We start from the raw sequence: 17,214 nt of genomic DNA, 5'->3' as shown, positions 1-17,214 counted from the left end.
GCAATGCAGCTCCACCAAGGCAGAAGTCTGTTTTTTTATTATACAATACGTATGTATTCAATAAAAAAATCCTTCTGGCTTAGTGTCAGAATTGGTATCCATGCTCTGTAGACACGTTGCAAGACCGAGCTCCTCCAATCAGGGCCCGCCTCCCTGACTTGAAAAAGCTGGATGTCTTCCAGGCTGGAGATGTGTCTTTCATTTTTTTAAGCATGACAGAAAAAGAGAAGAATGCAATATTTTTTTCATATGCGAAATGTAAAGTGGGAGGGGAGGGGAGAGTGCCACCTCACCATTTACAGTCTGTGCGCTGAGAACTTTTCAGGAATGCACTGTCTGTTTGTGACTGTTGAGACCAGCAGAAAAGACAGCGCCGATAGATGGAAAGGCTGGTAAACTCATCAGTTCTATGAGACACACTCTCTCCGACAAAGGGCCTCGAATGTCTGTCCAGGGGACTTTACAGTAAAGTAGAATGCGGTGCATGTGCCTAGTCTGTTGTGGTAACTGGCAGTGCCCACCCTGGGGGGTTTCTGCCACGGGTGCTTCTTACATTGTAAATGTGTTTTGTTGACAATATATGTGTCTTTTGTATGGGTGAATTTTAAGACATTGTTTGATGTGGAAAACATTATACATGTGGGGAGTTATATGCAATAGGGGCTCGTATATTGAACTCTAGAGCATTACATCTGGTGGGATATGGTGAACGTGTCTAACCTCTCAGCACTATATAGGAACCAGCCATGCAGTAAAAGTCTATTAACCCATAGATCACCTTTACCAACTTCCTGCCTCAGCAAAATGGTTTCATGTTGCGTGTATGGCGGTCTGTGACATCATGACTAGCACTGCTACAGTCAAACCTAAGCTGGACCCTACTTTCCCGTCTAAGGAGAGACCCATCACCAACGTGCCATTGCTTTCATAAATTCTCAAAGAAATGTGTTGCTTCGCTCCAAAAACATTTGTATACCTTTAACTGTTTGTCCCCTTGTGCTCTGGGTCTAGATCCAGACATGGAATAGAAAGTTCTCTTCTTGAACCTGTGAAGATGCTTTAAGATACTCTGATGAAGTGCAGACTGCCTGCTAGTTCTGCTGGATCTGTCTGTTGTGTTTGAAGCAGTGATTAAGGACATTGTCCAACATGGCCGATGGTCATCTTCACTCGCTCAATGGTTCACGTTCCTTCTCCATGCTCGTTGCCAGCCAACACATCTCCCCTCTTGCAAGCAGCCCACCCCACCCGTGAGGTGGCACAGAACCCCCCAATGTCCCCAGCTTTATTTAACATGCATATATGGGCACTATTCAATATCTAATGGCGTGCTAAAGTAGTTATTGAATCCTTTAATTATTAAATACAGGTGTTTATTCCATTGTCTGAAGATAGAAAGTAAGTCACCGACTTGCAGAAATGCCTCATGGAAGGAAAAGATAGGATGCAGGATAGTCTCCTGCAACTGAATACGACACTAAAACAGAGGGGCATATTATCAAGAACAGAGTTAAAATTATCGCCAGTATTGCGGCAGAAAACTGCCACTAGACCGGCGATAATGGGCTTGATAATATGCCCAGGAGAATTCCCATAGAAGCCCATGTTCACACCAGAACATGGGCTTCTCTGGGAATTCACAAGGGCATATTATCAAGCTCATTATCGCCGGTTTAGCGGCAGTTTTCTGCCGCTAAACCGGCTATAATTTTTAACGCTGTTCTTGATAATATGCCCCAGAGTTCCTACTCTTTGGCACCAACGACCGACCTCCCTGTCTGCCGTTATTATCCCCAAGCACCTGGGGCTTGCTCTTCCCCTGTCTTCCAAAGTGAACCATCTAGGCTGTCTATTTGAGACGGCTATCAGCCCTCAGATAGGAGCTATCTCGGGAAGCTGCTTCCACCAACTCATTAAAATGAGACCCATCCTTCTTCCCTTCTTTTCATCCTTCCAAACACAAGGCTATGGTAATGAGGGTGGCGGTAAACCCTTCTCCTGACTATTGCAACAGCTTTACTTAGTCTTCCACACCAATCAGATGCGTCATCTCTAGAGGGTACAAAGAGCTGCAGTCCACGTGGGGTCAGAGGTAGGGCGTAGAGACCATGTAAGCCAGAGTCAGGAGGAGTCTGCATTGGCTACCGGTGCAAGATAGAATGTCCTTAGATGATTAGTGTTACAACAGACTTGTATGCAATTACTTTGAAAATAAGATTGTCAAATACCAACCTGATAGAAATCTCAGAAGAAAGATGAAGCTGTTTACGACCATACCTTGTGTTAAACTTAAAAACAGAATAGGGAGAACATTTGGGGTACAATCTTTCTTTGCATATGACGTTCAATCTATGCCATCCTTACTTTATTTAAAAAAAAACATTACATTGCACGTAATTCCACAACTTCACCTTTATCGAAGACACACCATTTGCACTAGCCCAGCTTTCTTACTCCTCCACAGCCTTTTGTAACTTCTCTTCTTTCTGTTGTTTACTGACTTTATTTGTTTTGTGACAAGAACTCTTTTTCATCACACCTATGCCAGATGAGTCTAGAACATAAATGCCCATGTAGGCCAGAGACATGCCAGAGTTTCAGAATAAGAACAGCATATACATTTACATAGAGTGGTTCTATGTATGAATCATTTAGTAGCTATTTTTTATATTGATTCTCTGGCGCTATATCATTCATAATAAATAACTGTAATGCCTATACTCAGACTGCCCACTGAAGTTCCTCACATAGACTTCTTCCAGTCTGAACTATTTTCAGTAGGACTACATTCTGAACCGTTTCATCATTGCTAGCAGAAAGTCAGAGAACTGGCACAATTTCAAGAAGATTTTTCATGCTAAATACTTACACCCTAAAGTATGGAACTTTGGGGCTTTTTTACAAGGAAGTTGCGGAGCATGGCATTAGCCTTCTTGACCTAACGCTACGCTCCGCTACTTCTGAAACACAGAGCTGTCGTGTATGAGGGCTGCTTTGTGCAGCACATATAGAAATTGCAACTCGTCATTTTTAAAATGATTGGTTATGTGCAGGAAGGAATATCATCCTGCACATAAACAATCATGTATGGGATTTTGCTGTTTTTATGTGTGCTGCACAATGCAACACATATAAAACCAGGAAAAACGAGGAGAAATAAAGCATTTCTCCTTGTTGTGCCATGTTAAGACCAGGTTTCCACTGGTCCTAACTTTGGTTCTGCCCCATATGTATGTCGCACTTGTACATATGGGTCAGCGGCAAAATCAATGGATGCTTCGGTGGAACGCCCACCGCAAAACCCATTGCCCACCTCTTTCACGCTAAGTATAGTGTGAAAGGGTGCCTTATTTGCAAGAGAATCAACAAACAATATCTCAACCGGTATTATTCGGAAAGGCAATTGAACATGTATGCATCAAGCATTACGTGAAGAGAGACAAGGAGGCTCAATAAGTAGTTTTAGAAATGTGCTCAAGGCATCATATAATTAAAGGAAACATTATATACAGTTATTGCAGCACTGTACTAAAACAAAACTACCCGAATTGGACTTGGTGCTCTAAATGTGTAAGTGACACAAGAAGTGGCGACGCAAGTGACAATTGTGATCAGCAAGAACGGCACAAGGTGACAAGGTGCTTGTATATTTACAGTGTATTAAATAAACAATGTGGCTCAGTACAATGGTTTGTAATGTGGTTTTTCAAGGATTTGCCAGATGGATTAGCAGAGCCACATTATGGAATGCACCTTCAATTGCGCTGAACGGTCGACGACGTTTCGATCCTCTTTAGTCAGGATCATCTTCAGGACCGGGTTGACATTAGAAACGGTGCTGGTAGGTTCCAGGACGGCCGGAACAGATGCAGTAGTTCTGCGTTAGTCGGCGTCTGTGGAAACGGTACCTGGCTGCAGGGAAAATTAAACAGCGGAGGTCAATCGTGCCGGTTTAATTGTTGAACGAATCAAGGGGTTGACAATGAGGGTAATTCACGGGTGAAGACCCAGGTGAAGGAAGCCTATGGCTGAATGAATCAGCGTCAATAGCAGCGAACTCGCCACAATCGCGTGCAACAAGGCAGCGTTAAGCCATGCTGCCTTGTAAATAAGGCGAAGCCCGTATCACCACCACAACGTCAAAAAACTGATGTTCTGGTGGTGATAGGGGCTTGTAAATATGCCCCCTTGTGTATGAACCATGTTCTGTTTTTAACCATTGTATTATCAGCTTCATCAAAATAGGGCTCGACGATCCTAAGCGAGTGATGCTTGCCTGCTTATTTTGCTTCACTTCTACAGGACTATCGCTCGCAAGCAATAAAATACATTGGGTTTCATAGAATACGGTGATTTCTGATCCCACACATCACCCGTTTCAAAATTAACCACACCACCGCCCAAGCAATGCATTATAAGCAATCCTAAACACATTTAGCACACTTTCGATAGTCCATATTTGTCTTACACCAGACATGCAACAGCACTGTCCGCCCAATACTAACACATCACACACCAATACTACAAATCACACCCACAAATGACCAGTCTCAGACACCAATCACTAGATAGGACCCCTATGTCAACATGCACAGTACAGAGTACCTCAAGTGATAAAGCTGGCAGTCTTCCGATATGTCAACAGCACTGTCAGACACCACATCAACATGCACTCTAAAAACACTGAATAATCTGAGACACATACCAATCCATCATGTGCTCAAGATCCTGCACTAAGTAACAGATTGAGATTGTGATGCTTTGATAGAAAGCACTCTACCATGGCCGAACACAGGAAAATCAACCACCAATCCAAAGACAAAAAATGTATAAACCCTTTGTTACACTCATAAGTAGCGATACTGGTCTTTCCCAGACCGGACAAGTTTCACTTTCATGTTAACTCACATATCCACTTGTAAAACAAACATTGAACAAACTCTCTGCTAATCTCACCCAACTGAACAACAACATACAACATCTTCAATTGACTCATGGAATATCGAGTTCACACAAAAGCTGTCCAGATTAAGAAAGCACCATGATGCCATAATATAGGTTAAAAGTGCTTTACAAAAGTCAACGATTTACATAGCTAGTAGAACAATATTACATGATTTAATAATGTCCGATAAATGCCTAATCAAGTGATATTATAGGTTATGCAATTTTATTAAATAAGGATGGTCAATTTCTTTGGCAAAGGTAGTTATTCAAGATTTCATGGTTCACATGAGGGTGGGGTGGTCGACTCTGTCAAATGCGGCTGAGAAGTCCAGCAATGTCAGATTGCAGCGTCATTTTCATCTGTGATCAGGAGGGCTTTCTCTATAATGTGTGAGGTAGAGATCTCTGTTCTGCAGCGTATCTGAAGCCAGATTGCTGGTTGTGGTGACTTGGTTAGCATTAATATGATCTTGGAGTTGAGCGTAGACTGCTTTTTCGATGATCATGCTGATGGATGGTAGGTGAGTGATGAGCTGGCAGTTGGCGAGATCAACTGCTGCCATTAGTTCTGACCATGCCAATTTACTTTGTGTACACGAGGAAGATCCTCAACACAAATTTAGGGCCAACACCCATTTGTTTTCAGTATAGCCGATATGGAGGACCATTCCAGTGCACAGATGTCTTTTTGGCATCCGATGACCAGATCACTGCTGGTTCCTATGGCTCTTTTGTCCTCAACAAACATCGAGATAACCACCTACTGTTGTGTCACATTGATCTATATGGCATAAATTATGACTGGTCTAAATGTATTAGATTATCTATATTTTGCGTAAAGCAAATTAGCCAGTACTCTTGTCAGGATTTGTATTTCTGTATTCAACAAGGAAATGGGGATTTGCCTTGTTTATTAATGGGTACTATGCTGGCAGTTCAGTGATTAGGGGGTATTAATACATGTATTTGAAGAGGAAAAGCACAGATTTGAGGGTGAGGTCAGGGTAGAGCAAATGTGCAGGAACTCAGCAGATTCATGAGCCACATCAGTGACAAGCAATACTATGGTTACACAGTAACAGAAGTAACCCATCCTATAAAGGTTACACAATAATCACGGCCAGTGAATCCTGGCTAGATGCATACTATCATGAATAGGGCAAATTTGAAGGCGAAGCAGCCAAAAATCTCATGAAAATCTCAGGATTTAAATCAAGGATGTCCGTTGTAGGTTGAAAATGCCCATATCCAATTCAGAATTTCAGGCTATCCACATAAGGTAAATTTATATGTAATGATTTTAAATAGAAGTAATTTAAACAGTCACTGTTTATCCAAAAAGTCTGAAATGGCTGCGGCCCTTTGGACACATTTTTGACGGTATGTTAAAAAAAATAATTAAAAAAATCAATTGCATTGTATTGAAATAAGAGAGTATTTCATCCACATAAATAGTACAGAATTTTGCTATTTAAAAATTCCAGTAAGTTAAGATGGGTCTGGAATGTTTACTGGGCATATTGAAAAATGGTTTGCTGAGATGACAAAGGACCTAACCATATGAGAGAATCTTGTCATTTAATATTAGAATGCATTCATTTGTTGCAAATGATTATCGTCTCCCCCCTTTTATAGAATTTGTTGGTGTATGTCACACCAAATTGTGTTTTTTAATTTCTTTAAGCTTTACACTGTAGACACTGTTTTTTAACTGCAATATAATTAGTTTGTATAGACAGGATAAAGCCCCAGAATATGCTGGAATAGATGTGCTGTCTGGAAAATTGAACTGTATTTGGACACAGCGAAATCAGATTACACTACTGAGCAAAAATATGAAGAACTTTAACACGTTCAGGCTCCTCAAAATTGAGAAATCTAAGTTGTCTGAGTTTCTTATTCCATGTGTCCATCCTAAAAGATAAGACAATGGAGTGTATTAACTCTCCCACCCAAAATATTTTAAGAGGGGTCGTCTTAAAAGTGTCCAACATAATCTTAATATTTATGGCAGACTGCAAAATGATTTGGGTTACCTAATACTGACCTTCTGATACAAATAGTAGAAAAGCATCTAATACATGTCATATTCACCCAGTTATAATTTGCACCCTGTAGGGCAGTGCAAATAAGTTGGATAGTCCCAGGCGGTAATGTGGTGACCTTTACTAAGTTTTCGAACCTTATACCACTGCTCCTAGAAGCTTTTCTTCACCATAGAGCAGAATACATTGTTACAATGAAATGTCAGTGTCTGTTTAATTTGTCCATAAGGTGAACTGCCTCCCATTTTCACTAAAAACATACAATTTAACACATTTCATTTTTCTTGTCCAGACAGGTTTCAGATGAAATAATGGGCCCCATTCTCAGTCATTTCCAGCTGTAAAGGTATGTTTATGCAAAACAAAATGCCTTGATTTTCACCTGGCAGGAATTCATAAAATGATTCCGGACAGACATAAATGGTTTTACTACTGAGGATTTCTCTGCAATGAGGAGGGGGAACAGAGCCTCCCTTCATACCACCCCTGGACGTGGTGGATGACTAGAAGGGATTTCTCATTAGGCAAACATGTTTCTTTTTTTTTTACTTCTTTTTTTTTTCTTTGATTTTACGACAGAAGACAAAACAACATATAACACCGAGCCCATCCCTCCCTCCCCGGTCGAGCAGATCAGAAAAACACAAAATTGGCCATTTGAAAGCCATTAAAAGCTATACAAAACGATACTGAAAAGGAAAATCTATGAGTTAAGTTAATGCATTAACATTCAATTTCGTAAAATTGCAAAGTTGAATTGCGGTTTAAGCAAAACAAACTGGTTACTACAGTATATATCATTGCATTTTAGACCATTCTATTAAGGGAGACCAGATTTTTTGTCCCTTTATCTGACTCTTCCTGCCTTTGTTTTTGTATATCGCCATCTCTAAATTAAAAATAGCTAACAATCTAGCAAACCATTGTTGATATGATGAGGCTATAGGATCTAACCAAGCCAAGGCTATACATATTCTCATTACGGCCATCGAGATAAAAATCAGTTCTCGACCGGCTTTGTGGTTAGCAGGGTTTGTAACACCCAGAACTATAGTTTCATCTGATAGATTGATCGTTATTCCAAGGATCAGAGTCAGAAAACGTGTAATATTTGTTTTAAGTGGAGTTAAAACGGGACAGGAAGAAAAAATATGTATACAGTCCGCATTTTGTAGGTTGCAACAAAAACAACATGTGCCTCTCCCACTGCCCCATTTAGATATTTTGTCCGGGGTGTAATACATAAAAAACATGTTTTATAAAATTGGGTTTGAAGTTTAGTAGACATGAGGACCGTTTGAGATAACCCAAATGAGTGTTCAAATTCCTCAGAGGACATCGAAATTTTACTTTGCCACTTCTGGATAATTTTTTGAATATCATCCGTAAGATGTGCCAGTAATAGAGAATATACCTCCCCGATCTTAAACTTTTTCTCTGAGTGGCTTAAAATGTCGGCTATGTCTATTTTAGACATGATATCCTCTCTCATGGTATGCCTTGACAAAAAATCTCTAATCTGTAGATACTTAAAGAAGTCCATTCCAGATGAAACTTATCTCTCATGGTTCCAAAGGAGTGTAGCCCCTCCGAGGAGAAAAAACATCCCAAATGAGTGATCCCAGCCGCATTCCACCTATTAATACAGCTATCTCTAAAGATTTCCGGTAGGGAAGGATTATTATAAGTTGGTGTATAATATGATAAATGACCTAACCCTACCATCTTCCTCACAGATTTCCATACCTTAAACGCTCCTATAAGCGTTTTTAATCTCACTTTTTTGTGATAGCTATCGAATAGATATCTCCACAGATAGCCTGTGCTGTTATCCCCCAGTATTATCCGGTGAATTGATGGGGTCTCATTACCTTCACCTACCTCTGTCCCATCGAGATGGAAGAGTTCCTGGCTATTTAACAAGACTGTTGCCCAATAGTATGTTTTAAGATTTGGGAGCGCTAAACCCCCTCTTTCTTTGGGGAGCGTCAGCAGTTTGTATGAACGGCGGGGTTGTTTGTATGACCAGATAAAGTTTGTAAAGATACGCTCCATTGTCTTAAACCAACGGTCTGAAATTCCAAGATTAATAGCTCTGAATATATACAGTAGCTTTGGAAAGTAGACCATTTTTAGTGCGCTGACCCTTCCAATCAATGAGAGGTGTAAATTGTTAATACGGTGGAGATCTTTCTGCATTTTATTCAATGCGGGTTTCAGATTTAAGTCGACAAGTTTTTCTAAGTCAGATGTGATGGTCACCCCTAAGTAGGTAGCAGATTCTGTTATACGCGAGTCCGTCATATCACAGTTATTATTAATAATAATCTGGGTTTTTCCCTGGTTTAGTGCATACCCTGAGATTTTTTCCGAATATTTTGGCCTTTAACTCAATAGTAGGCATCGCCAAGTTTGGATTGGACGTAGCGATTGCAATGTCATCGGCGTATGCGAGGGTTTTTGTTAGGTAGCCTTGTGTCGATATTGGGGCTATGTTCCTACTGCCTTCCAGTCTTCGAATAAACGGATCGATATAGATGGCAAACAACAACGGGGAGCAGGGACATCCCTGCCTAGTTCCTCTCGTAATTATCAATTCTTTAGAGAGGCAGCCATTAACCATTACCATGGCACGTGGATTATTATATAACTTTTGGATTGCCTGTATAAAAACCTGTTTAAATCCCACCCGGGACTTGGCCTGCCAGAGGAATTGCCAGGAGACCCTGTCAAAAGCCTTCTCGGCATCGAGTAATATTAACGCCACAGGGTCTCCTGCCAACTGAGTACTGTCGAATAAGCTGATTACCCGCTGTGTATGATTTGTGGTTTCTCTCCCAGGAATAAAGCCATGTTGGATATTGGATATGAATTTATGGATAATTATTGAAATGCGATTAGCCAGTAGTTTGGAATACATTTTTGAGTCAGCATTTATTAGAGTAATAGGGCGATAGGAGCCCATCTTGTCCGGAGGCTTGTTTTTTTTGGGAAATATCAAAATTTTTGCCCTGGACCATGAATTTGGAGGTTGTCCTCCTCCAAATACATGTAGGCATAGATCTAACATTATTTCTTGAAGTGGGTCTAGAAATGCTATATAAAAGTCTAATGGGATTGCATCTAGTCCCGCTGCCTTCCCACAGGAGAGATCCTTTACTGCTTTTAATATTTCATCAAGAGTAGGGGGCTCTTCTAGACTTTCCTGATCTTCTACGTTTAATTGCTTACAGGTATCTGCTTCTAAATATTCGGTAGTCATATCTTGGTCTATTTCTCCCTCCTCTGTATACAGTACACTGTAAAAGCGCCAGAATGCTTCTCTGATCTTCCCTGAGTCAGTTACCCTACCTTCTGTCGGGTCATCGATCTCGAGTATAACATTCTGTGTGGTCTGCTGTCTCATCTGTATAGCTAGCTGCTGCCCCATTGTTTCGCTAACTTCATACATTATTTCGCGATGGGCTGTAGCTTTTTTTACTGCCTTAATAGTGTATTCATTTGTGATTGACGCTCTGGCTATTGCAACCTGTTGCTGGATATTATCTATTTCCTCTGTATTGGAAGGACCACTTGTCACCCTTATAAGATCTTCTTCCACCCTCTTTAAATCGTCCTGTAACAGTCTTAGAGATTCTCTAGTACGTTTGTTAATCCTAGAGGAATATTGTATGGTTTCTCCCCTAATTCCTGCTTTTAGGGCATCCCATACAAAGTTTACCGTTGTGCTTCCTTTATTTATTGCTAGGAACTCAAGAATCCAGCTTCTCATGTGATTGCAATATTCGTTCTCAAGTAGCAGAGATCTATCAAATGTCCAGCCTTGTTGTTTCTGGGTTAAAGAGGCTGTATCAACTGTACATACCAGGGGGTTATGATCCGAGAGAACACGAGGTAGATTTTCTAGTTTACATGATGATTTTAATGAGTTAGAAATAAAAAAATAATCCAGCCGGGCATGTGTCTGGTGAGGGTTAGAATAAAAAGTATAGCCAGGATCATTAGAATTATGGTTCGAAAACTGCCACCCATCTACCAACCCATGAGTGATACATAACTGCTTGATAGCTCTAAATATCCTTGGTTTTCGGCCCCGATATTGCCAATCGTCTTTAGTTGACCAGTTATGTGGAAGGTTTATATTGAGGTCACCACATATTATGACTGGTAGCGGCCAATTGGTAAGCTCATTAGATAAATAATTGATTACTGAAGGGTCATCATTATTATTTCCGTAAATTGAGCAGATGGTCATCGTTAAGGATTGCCCTATCTGAAATTCTGTAATAACCCATCTGCCAAATTTATCAGATTGTGTTCTGTTAAATTTAATCCCTGACCCTTTAGCTAGAAGAGCTACTCCTCTAACCCGGCTCCCTTGTGTAGTTGCACCAATCACGTTGTACCCAAGAGATCTCAAAATATGTGATTGTGACCCTTCAATATGAGTTTCTTGTAGGCATACTATGTTGGCCCCCATTGACTGTAAACCCACTGCCACCATCTGTCTTTTTTTTTATATCATTTAAACTGCAAATGTTTAATGACAGTATTTTTAACATCCCCATCTATATTTCTCTTTTTTGTGTTGAGTTTGTAGCTTTTTTCCTTTCCATTCCCTAACTAATTTACCCGAAATGTATCTGACCTGCCCAGCCTTCCCCCTTCCCTTATCCCTCCCCCCACCCACCACCACCTTTGAAGGTTACCTGGTCCTGCTTCGGCCAGGGGTGTAACGTCCGCGAAAGCGGGCCCCGTGATCTGGGCTCATTTTCTTAAAATAATTAATATGCTTAACTAGTTATATTTGGATCATGACTTAGTTAATCTGGTTTTGTATCAGTTTTTAGATTTACCTAACCTGGTCATCTAACTTACTGATTATCCACATTTCCCTAAAAAATAGTTAATTCCACTTATCTATTTTTACTTTCAGTCCTTTTATCAAGTTTATCAAGTTCATCTTGTTTCACTTGTTTACTGGATCCTGTCCCTGAGATTTCTTGCAGGTAGTCCTCCGCCAATATTTCACTGGTAAAGCTTCTTGTGGAGCTCTTATATATAACTTTGAGGCGTGCCGGGGTTTGCAAAAAATACTTTTGCTCCAAGTTTCTGAAAAGGTTCAATTAGCTGGCGCATTTTCCATCTTCGCTCTACTGTTGCGTGTTCGAAATCCGGTCTGGCAAAGAATTTGAACCCCTTATGCTCTCGTTGAGTATTGGGCCTCGCAAGGTCATAAATTGTTTCCCGGAGAAGAAAGTTGCCAAAGTAGACAAGCATTGCCCTTGGATACTGATTTTGGTTTTTAGGGCGTTTTGCTAGCATCATTGGGTATCGATGGGCCCGCTGTATTTCCTTTTCCCAGTCCCAGGCTTCCAGTTCAGGAAATGATGTTTTTAAAATGTTGATCATTGCCCCTCTTGCGTCTTCTCCCTCAAAGTTTTCTGGTATTCCAAGAAACCTTAGATTATTTCGTCTGGATCTATTTTCGTGGTCTTCCACTTTGGACATGAGATCCCTTATTATTTCATCTTGATCTTTTTCCTTTTTCTGCAGCAAAACAACGTCTGTTTCAAGATTTTCGGTGCGAGTTTCCACCTTTACCATTCTCTTGGACATTTCGGAGCAGATGCTACCTACTTTTTTTACTGCTCCTTGTAACCTTTCGATGGCAGTATGATTTCTTTGGCTGTCTTTCTTCACATCCTCATGAAAAATTTTAATTGAGTTGAGAACCTGGCTCAGCGAGGGTTCTTTCGTTTTTTTAGACAGGTCTTCATTCTCTTGCATTTCGGCATTATGGCCTGATCCTTCTCCCGCTGATTTCGTCCTTGGGCTTTTGCGTGAACATTTATGCCTATCTTTAATGTAGTCCGAGTTGTTACCAGGATCTGTGGTTTCTTCATTCAGAAAATGTCGTTCTTTTTTGTTTTTTTGTTTTTTATTTCCCCCCCACTTCTTTTTTTCACTTTTTTCACTTTTTCCCTGAAATTGATTTCACTGTCTGATCCTGAATCATTAGGACCAGAAATCTCCAGAGATACTGTGCCCCTTTGTGCGCTTGATTCTCTTGAGTTGCTGGCTTTGCTAGAGTCGCTTGAGATAGACAACCCTGTTTCGTATAGATCAGAGTCGGAGTTTTCGTCGGAGAGAGAGTGATGAGAGAGGTGCCGTTCATTCCCGGCTGCAGGTACTTGAATTTCGGAGAAGGGGTCCATTTTTGGGTTCAGGTTTTTTTGGTCAATTTGTTGGTCTTGCTCTCTTTGGTTAGACGATATTATATCCACTCCAGAGGGTGCCAATGTCTCTGTGCTGGCCATATTGAGATCAGCATTGTTGATGCCTTCACCTTGACCTATAGTAGATCTTTCTCCCATATTAGTTGGGGGGATACTTTGAGAACCCTTGCAGCTTTCGTTCCCCATATTAGTGTTCTTGGTATGCCTCTGATTCTGAGTCGACCTATTTTCAGTTATTGGCACTTCATTCTGAGAATCCCTGGGCAGGGGGCTGAATATGTTGGAGATTCTTGGCTGGGATTGTGCTGGTAGGGCGGTGTTCTTTGCAGTGGCTTTTAAGTTTTTTATAGTCTGTAGCCTCTGAGCTTTTTTTAGCCAATAGTTCCAGTTTGGCATCTTCCTCTGTTTCACCCCCTGTCTCTTTATTGCAACCGACCTCTTTCTCCTTTTCTCGATCTTTCTCTTTCTCCCTCTCCTTTCGTTTAGCTTTTTCCTTTTCCAGTTTTTTCTCAACGTTTTTGTCTTTGATTTTTCCTTTGATTTTTCCTTTTTCTTGAGTCTTGAGGCAAACATGTTTCTATAGGAAGAAAAAAAGAGAAAAATGTGATTTGTATATTTAGGTGGCTATGTACAGTCCTGCACAGGGAGGATAGGCAGCCTTAAATGCTCATAACAGGTGTCAGGCATAGCTTTCCAGGAGTATTCTTACAACTGTTTGGGGGATTGGAAAACAATTGCAAAAGTACATTCAGGCTGAGTTGTAGACCTCTGTCCATAGCTTTACACTTTTCTTCATGAATTGTTCCTGATGTTGTTAGGCTGGTTATCACAACTTAATTTGCTACTTCATTAAAACATGCTATAGTATATGCATAAGGTTAGTAATAAGTATTTTGTTCCCAAGAATTATATTAGCTCTCAATATTTTATTTTTTAGCAGCTACATTATACAACCTTAAAACTCATATATTTGTAAAATGGAAGAGCCTGGATACTCCATGTTTCCTCTCCTTCTGTTTCTGAAGCCAGGTCAAAAGTCTACCAGCACGATCCCGGAGGGTCTTGGTAGAGAAAGGGCAGCAAATCTTAGAGTCCTCCTCTTTATGATCCGGGTAAAGGCAATAGATACAATCCTTATGCCTATCTTCCACATACAACCTTTTCTTGCCACAGGTGGAGCAGGGCTTGAAAAGGGCCTTCTTCTTATCTTTGTCAGCCATCCTAAAACAATCCTGTTGAGAAATCCTGAAGAAAGTTTGAAGAAAATCCTTTGAATAGAGAAGAAATAAGCAGAGCTCAAAGGAGACTCCCTAAGCACAACGTGCAGTAGAAAATCTGAGGCTCTGAGGTTCCTTCAGGAGGGTTCTATGGGGTGAGGCTCTTCTGATTGGCTGATGCCTAAGTTTGGTCTCTTTTACAAAAAGAGGGTGATATGCTGCAAAAGGAAATGAGGCCTAGGCCTTTTTTCTTTCTCTTTTGTACCTACTGCTATGGTATTTTTGTTACTGAGACTCCCATTCTGACGACGGGGAATGACACAAAAGCATGGGAATCTATGAAAGTTACCAATACTGGGGAACCAAAGTTACAGGTAAGTAACTTGTTTTCTTATCTGTTTTAAGTGAGGGCAAGCTGGCTCTTTAATCACATACAAGCCAACACGTTTGACCGTAGAGTACTTGTGGGCTGAGGGTAGAGATTTTGGTCAACCCCATTGCAAGACTACCCCATTGCATCGCCCACATATACAAGTGTGGGAATACAGTGGGATCCTGCCCATGGGATGTCCTTGCATGCTGCACATAAAATTGGGCCCAAATTATTAACTTATAGGGTAAATAAAAAAGGCACCAAGATGCAGCCTTGTCTAATCCCCCTATACAGATTTACATTACCAGACAGGTTTCCATCTTGATTATATGTTACTGATGCAACAATGTCCTGATGGAGTTCACGCAGAAAATTCACTATATTATAATCCACCCCCCAGATCGGCCAACACACTCCACAATTTAGATCTATTGATCCGATAAAACTCAGAAGTTAGATTCATGAACGCCATATATAATGTGCCTTTCTTTGCCACAGTGTATTTCCGATAATCAATTGTAGGTTCAGGCATTGGGCTAGCGTGCCTTTTCACCAGCCTGAACCGATATTGTAAAACAGAAATTACATTGTTTGCTCCACCAACTTACTTTAAGTCATTTCCCTTTCATCATAATAGCAACTAATATGGCCAGTCTCACATACTAAGAAAATTGCTTCAAAAATGCTGTGGATCTAGATCTTCCACATATTTATTATTAGAGAATATACTAAGCGCAAAATCAGAAGAATCCAAATTTCAAGAGAAGTCTCTATTAATATGACAAACATATGAATTAAAATATGTATTCAATGTATGTATGAGTAGTTATCATTTGCTTTAATTTATCAAGAGTTTTAGCAAGTTTAGACGGGAACTGGCTAACTAAAAGCACCTGGGGTTAATTTTCGGTTGTTGAAAGAACAGTAATTTCTTTAGTTGTATCCAATGCATGAAGAGATCACAGGTGTCAAAAGTGGGAATTATGCAATGGACTGCAAAAGAAAGAAGTCCTTTGGCATAGCAAGATATTCCTGAACTGCCATGTCCTTCTGAAAGGCTTGGCTGAAGACAGTCGGTGCCATGTGTGGCACAACTGGTTTGCTACAGTCCTAACATCCTAGACAAAGCATGTGAAATAAAATCTCTTGATTGCAGAGGACACTACTTCACCTGTGTCTCCAACTGTAGTGGAAGTAGTTCTTGATTCTTTCTAATACCCAATCCATATGCCCAACTTCCTCTACTGCTTCATTTTTGCTCTTATGTTAATATGTTATCCAGAATTGTAGAGCACAGCCGTGACTAAATACGGTCCGCTTCGTGCTAAGCAAACCCTAACAACAAGCTAAATTGGAGATCAGGCAAGTAGTGTTCAAGTTCTAAGAACAGAAAACCATTTAACAGAGGTGTGTATATAATGTACAAAGATGTATTGTTTCAACTTCGTGAAGTTTCTTTCTAAAACTTTGCGAATTTAGTAAAACACGTTTAAAAAAAGGTGAAAAGACTTCATGAGGCAGAAAAACATGCAAAATATATATTTTTAGAAAATTTCACGTTTTTATAGGGAAAATATATGTAAAAAACCGTGGGAAATATCATCAGGTGAAAATGTGCAAAGGTGACAAACTCAACAGGTTTGTGGAGTTGCCAAGATTGTAATTTTAACAATATTATTTAGATGAATTTTCAATCTTCCATATGCCTAACACTGATTGCACACTGAAAGTCTGTTGCTGGGTGGTCATTCCAGAAAGATATAAACCTGTATGTGAAGACGTTTCATACACATTCGGGCTGCTGACCAAGATGGCCGTGCAGCGCTGAGGCTCCGCCAGCGATCTCGACACCTTCGCTCATCCTGCTTTTCATCCTGGCCGTGATCAGTGTGGGACGATGTTACTGATTGCCCCAAGGTGCCAATGTACATCGGAGCCGGCCGTAGCGTCTGACCGGCTCTAACTCAGGGCCGGACTGACCATAGCGGGCATCGGGCAATCCCCCGGTGCACCGCACGGGTGAGGGACGGTTTTGGGCCACTGGGGGCCGTTTTTGTTACGCGTCCGTTTTTACAGCATAGCCGCAAAATCGTCCCTGTAACAAAATCGGCCAAAAACCGGCCCTGGCAAAGAGCTCGGCGACACCCCCAACCCCCGGGGGGGCGCGTCCGAGCAAATTGCCAGGGCCGGTTTTAGTTCCCAGTCCAGCCCTGCTCTAACTACGGCAGCGGAGACCGCGGGAGGCTGGGGTAAGAGTTGGTGTAGAGAGCGGTGTGTGGCTGGAGGCTAGGCCGCGCCGAACACAGTGGCAGAGCGCGGCTCCAGCAGCTTACCCGCCGTCGAATCGGCCACACGATCTCACTGCCCAGCAGGTGAGCTCGATCTACTTGTCC

The 17,214-nt window shown here is 41.1% G+C and overlaps 1 long non-coding RNA gene across 1 annotated transcript in view; it reads left to right on the top strand.

The window, feature by feature from the left end:
• Positions 1–17,214, top strand: part of LOC144755874 (uncharacterized) — a 499,059-nt gene that overhangs the window by 228,655 nt on the left and 253,190 nt on the right. Inside the window, exon 2 of the long non-coding RNA XR_013594983.1 lies at positions 7,285–7,338. This is a non-coding gene — a long non-coding RNA (uncharacterized LOC144755874). The remainder of the gene's footprint in view (positions 1–7,284; positions 7,339–17,214) is intronic.

The sequence above is a fragment of the Lissotriton helveticus genome, chromosome 5_1, assembly GCF_964261635.1.
Source record: "Lissotriton helveticus chromosome 5_1, aLisHel1.1, whole genome shotgun sequence".
NCBI lineage: Eukaryota > Metazoa > Chordata > Amphibia > Caudata > Salamandridae > Lissotriton > Lissotriton helveticus.
Note: the sequence above shows the minus strand (reverse complement) of the source record. Positions and strands in the feature narration are given on the sequence as shown.